This window comes from Capsicum annuum, unplaced genomic scaffold (assembly GCF_002878395.1).
Source record: "Capsicum annuum cultivar UCD-10X-F1 unplaced genomic scaffold, UCD10Xv1.1 ctg2069, whole genome shotgun sequence".
Classification (NCBI taxonomy): Eukaryota; Viridiplantae; Streptophyta; class Magnoliopsida; order Solanales; family Solanaceae; genus Capsicum; species Capsicum annuum.
The window spans coordinates 106818-112222 of NW_025826576.1; the positions used below are offsets into that span (position 1 = coordinate 106818).

Sequence of the window (5405 nt, forward strand, 5' to 3'; positions counted from 1 at the left end):
CAACCTCCTTTTTGGTTATCAGCTCCACCAGTAACAGACCAAATACAGAAACATCAGATTTCGCCGTCATATTACCTGTATTTATATAGAAAATAACATAAGCTTATGTGAAAGGATATGCGCAGAATACTAACAACAAATACGATGAAATTTACTCAAGTCAAAATTCTTAATACAGGTTTCTTTTCGTAAACGCTTCTCTGTTTTAGGCAGAAGCATAACAATATGAGGTTATATTTTGCAAAGAGTGTTCAAGAATTATTATATATGTACTAAAAGTAATTTCTGACTTATATACTTCGTATCACATTTTACATATACAGTATAATTTTTCAACAGAGAATGTTCAACTTACCACCCTTTACTTTTTGGATATTGGCATAGTCAGCTGAGGATTAATGCACATTGCACAGTATATATAGGAACAAGGCATCACAAGGTATCGTCAGTAAAGATTGAAAGAAAACGTTTTCAGATCTGGGTACTTATTCGGATATAACAAACCTATGTTGCTCGGACTCTTCAAAAATGTCATCGGATGCATGTCGGATCCTTCAAAAGTAGTGCATTTTTGGAGGATCCGACGCGAGTACGGCAACATTTTAGAGAGTCCGCGCAACTTAGTAACAAACTCCAGCCAGGGGCAGACCTATGACCATCGTTTTGGCGCTCCGCCAACCGTTAAATTCAAGGCAGACTAGGTATAATTATATGAAAAATGCATAAAAGTTAGTATATGACTTGGAAAAGAACCAAGTAAGCTAATAAGATAGCAAGGTGCTTTAATTTCCAAGCAGAACTTTAAAGATTTGGACAATAATATACGTGTTCGAACCTCCCGAGCATCCACAACCCCAAATCTTCGATCCACCACTGACTAGAACCAACGTCAATTGGTAACTTGTAAGAGACACAAATGCTAGGGATGAAATGATGGAGGCTTCAATATAATAGAAATCACCAAAGAACTATGTTGATTGGACTGTCCGCATCTGTGTCTGATCCTCCAAAAGTAGTGAATACGAAATTTGATCTTAAAGACATTAGACAATTGCTCCTCCAAGTAAGAAATATAGTTTCATGCTTACGTTTTGGATTAGGGTAGAGGGTTAGTGAGTAGGTGTGCGTCCTTACTAGTAGGGAGGAGTGCTTTGTTTGGTGATTTCACCTGTAGTTCATAGTGTTGTGAATGTGTCTTGTAGTTTCTTATTCGTGGTGTTTTGGGGTTGTTTGTGATTTTAGATAGGTAGTTCATAGTATTACTCTGTGGGTGTCTTGATTCTTCCATTATCTAGTGGTGTGTTATCATATTTTGTTGTTTGTTTTTATATTCTCTGCTTGATATACTGTTATTTGTCTTGAGCCGAGGGTCTATCCAAAATAGCCTCTCTACTTCATCTGAGGTAGTGGTATGGACTGCGTACACTTTACCCTCCCCATACCACACTTTGTGGGAGTACACTCTGTATGTATGTTGTCGTTGTTGTTATGTTTTGGATAGCGATTTTAACGACTAGACCTAACCTGCACCTTCGGAGCCACACAAACCTAAACCTCAAACTACATGGTAGACGAGGCGGCATTGCATATCATGCATTACACAGACAACTATAAGAAAGATCTTTGACCTATAGCATACATGAAAACATCAAAAATGATGAAGCCTGAGCAAACATGCCTTGATCTGGAGCTTCCCAGCCACTATGACACTTGCCAGGAACTTTAACACCCTTATGCATATGATCAGAGACAGAACCAAAATCAAATGCTTTTATATTCATTTCCTGCATCCAAACCAATACAATAACTCGTTAAAAATGTACAATTATGTGTATATATTTAAGCGAAACAGGAAGTTCAGAAGACGACCAAGGGCTCAAACTCAACCTTATCTTCAATCATAATTCATGATGCAGTAACAGTGCCGATTATAATACCCTTTTCATGCAGCCATATTAAGAGTTGTGCAAGTTGAATTGCCACTTTCATCCTGTCGTCCCACCCAAAGTCATCTAACGAACAAGTAAAAGAATAAAGTATGTTAAAAGTAGTATCAACGGTCCTTCAACATAATACTTGAGCTGACTAAAATACCTTCCAGAATCACATCAGACAACAATCTGGTAATATTCTCATCAAACTTTTCGTCATAGACAGCTGCAAGCCTTGTGTCGCAACAGAATGTACACAACTTGGCCAATTTTGGATGCGTATTTGCATTTTTGTTCGTGAAGAACTCAATCTGGTCCTACAAAAGAATCCTCGACATGATTCAGCACGAAAAGAAAAGAAATCAAATTCAGGCATATCTATCTAGTAATCAAACATACACAAAAATCATATGTAAGTTGATATTGTCCTATTTTGAAAGGAAGGTGAAAATCCCATGTCTTGACAATTACTGATCGCTGTTCAAATCCTTGACCAATCGTGCCATGGAACAATCTTCCCGAAAGAGTCTTCTTGATCAAGCTCTCATCTCTGAAATCCGTTATCTGTTGCAAATCTTCACCCCACCAACTACGTCTGTCCCAATTGAGAAGTCGAAACTGCATTTTGCCAACCAGACAAGATCATATAGCTCGTCAACAGGTCAAGTGAATTGGGACATGGAAATGTACAAAGGATTATGTTATGAATTGGACAGAATAAAGCAAACCTCAAGCAAAAAGAAAAGACGAGAACACAGAGATTTAAGTGGAAACCCTTGCGGGAAAAAACACGGACAGAGGCAGAGGAATTTCACTATAATGGATGGAGAGTACAATGTGGAGCACGACGTCGTAATTTCTGAATGTCCAAAACCACCCACTAATTGCACTTATATAGTATAAAAAAGGGCAGCCCGGTGCACTAAAGCTACCGCTATGCACGGTGTCCGAGGAAGGACCCCACCACAAGGGTGTATATGCAGCCTAACCTTGTATTTCTGCCAGAGACTGTTTCCAAGGCTTGTGCGTACAAATAGGTCCTAGGCTCAAAAACATAAAGGTCCGCTACCACCACAGACCCCATTGAAAATCACGAATGTAGACACATAATTTTATCCCTCTCCGAAAGTATTCTTACCATTTTACCCTCGTCTTAGTGTGTGCCCTCACCCGTGTGATAACCCCTTCACAAAAAGACAAAAAATAATACCTCTAACTAATTTATCTTATCCTAACAACCTACTCAATCAAAATAAACCACCTCCCTACCCACTCACATTTTTATCCTCATAATAACAAACTAAAAGAAGGGGAACCCACGGGTACACCTAACAAAAGGACCCATTTTGTCATCATCCTAGGAGAAGAGGATCAAAAATTGAATAGAGTGGGGCCCACAAGAAAAGGTCTAGAAAAAGGACCTCACTTTTCTTTTTTGGGTTTGGATACATCCATAGACATAAAGGACAAAGGGCAGGGGACTCCATTTTTTTTTGGATTTTCTTTGGCTTCATTCACACAACAAAGACAACAACCATTCTTCTACTCCAATTTCCATCAACACAAGGAAAAAACACCACTTTCTCTGAGACACGCTCATCATCACCAACATACACACACTGATACACCAACATTCACACACACACAGGACACTCAGGAGTGAGAGGGAAAGATCGAGAGAGAGAGCTGCGAGAGAGGGAGAGGTTGAGACAAGAGAGAGAACTGAGTGGAGCCGATCGAAAGAGCGAGAAAGGGGGAATTACATCGGAGTTGAGGTCTTTTCCGGCGAGTTCTCGCGCGGAAACATCACTGTTGTCTGCGTCTCTTTGTTCTTCGTCACTGTCGGAGTTCGCCAGAGTTCCGTTGCGATAGAAACCTCGACCCCAGCTCTAACCTGACCGGACTGGACTAATTTCAATCCGATTCCGGTGGTCTGTCAGTGAACGATCAAAACGAAAATGAGCATATATTGAGTTCGCGATTGAGGTTCGATTTGAGGCTTTTGGACCCGGTTCAATTTTCTAATCGCATTATTTGGCACAATAAAAGCTTTGATTGAGGTCCATTTCTCATCCCTTTTCTCGAATAATTTTAAAAATCATATTTTTGATTTTGTGATGTTTGAATCATGAATGTTGGTTGGCGCTGAATTCTGATTATGAAGATTAAATTGATAGTCTAAAGATTAGTTAATCGTTTGATTGAGAATTAAAGTTGTTGTTTGGGGTCGGGATCAAAAAATCGATAAAAATGAATAAGATTAGTCTTGATTTATTGTTGTCGGTTTATTTTGAAATAAATATTCATGTTAAGTGTAATTGTATCATGTCTTAGGTCGGGCATTGATAGGCAAGTTCTAGGTTTTGGAGGGTAGGCAACTCGTAGGATTTTACTCATCAAATGTGTAAATATTTGTGTTGAGTGCTTTTCTTCATTTTCATCACATTTCATTAAATGTATTCATTTGGTCGGGGAATGCCTCGGAGACTGATGTATTTATTCACCGGGGAATGCCCCGATGTATCATGTTGTTGAAGGCGGATCGTGATCAAGGCCCGAGGCATCGGGTAAAGTCAGGGAGCGTAGTTAGGATTAGTATAGGTTAGATAGGATTTATTTTCGTATTTTTATTTATTTTTCGGGTTATAATAATTGGACTGGACACTATATTTTTGGATTTTTTGTTTTATTTGTTGGTTTGATTGTTTTACGTGCTTTTGTGTGGTTTATACATTTGTAGTGTCAGATTAGTCGATACGCTCCACCAAGCGACCGTGGTCGAACCACGGGATCGAGGGGTGCCTAACACCTTCCCTTCGGTCAACGGAATTCCTTAGCCGGAATCTTTGTTCGTGGATTAGTTTTATAGAGTCAAAACCGTTTTGAAAAAGGATATTCATGGGTGACTTGGCACATCTGATTTATGCCAAGTGGTGACTCTGAGTTTTGAAACTAATGAATCCTTTTCGAAACAATTTTCATCTTTTGTCACTTTAATAATAAAACACTTTTGAAACTTAAAATGAATTCTTTCTTTTGGAGTACGAAAAAGGGGTGTGACAACGAACATGGGTCGCACTGCGAAACTTTCAGGGTTGGATCAACAAAATTCGGGTCACAACTCTAACAAATTATATTGATTGTACTCACTCACTCACTCTAGTCCAAAATAAATGAGTTTTTGAGCTACTATCAACGTCCAAAATTAGTGAATTATTGTTTCTTCAAGACTTAAGATAGGGTTACTACGATTCGAAGAAAGTAAAGTACAATTTATGTCCGCAAAAATTCATTAATATTTTGAACCAGAGGGAGTACTATGCAGAAGCTATATAAGATAGAAGAGAAACGAACAACATAGACCAATCGACTCCACAATATGCAAAATTCTAATTCGATCCCAAATAATTTCAACTAAATCAATAATAACAACAACATACCCAGTGTATTCCCACCTAGTGGGGTCTGGGGAGG

The 5405-nt window shown here is 38.8% G+C and overlaps 1 non-coding gene across 1 annotated transcript; it reads right to left on the minus strand.

Annotated features, from left to right (window-relative positions):
* Positions 1-1677: 1677 nt before the first annotated feature.
* On the minus strand, positions 1678-2597 carry LOC107877164. Its single transcript, XR_007049250.1, has 3 exons — positions 2095-2597; positions 1888-2012; positions 1678-1784 (listed from the first exon to the last, which is right to left on the minus strand). It is a non-coding gene; the product is annotated as an uncharacterized LOC107877164 (transcript).
* Positions 2598-5405: the final 2808 nt, after the last annotated feature.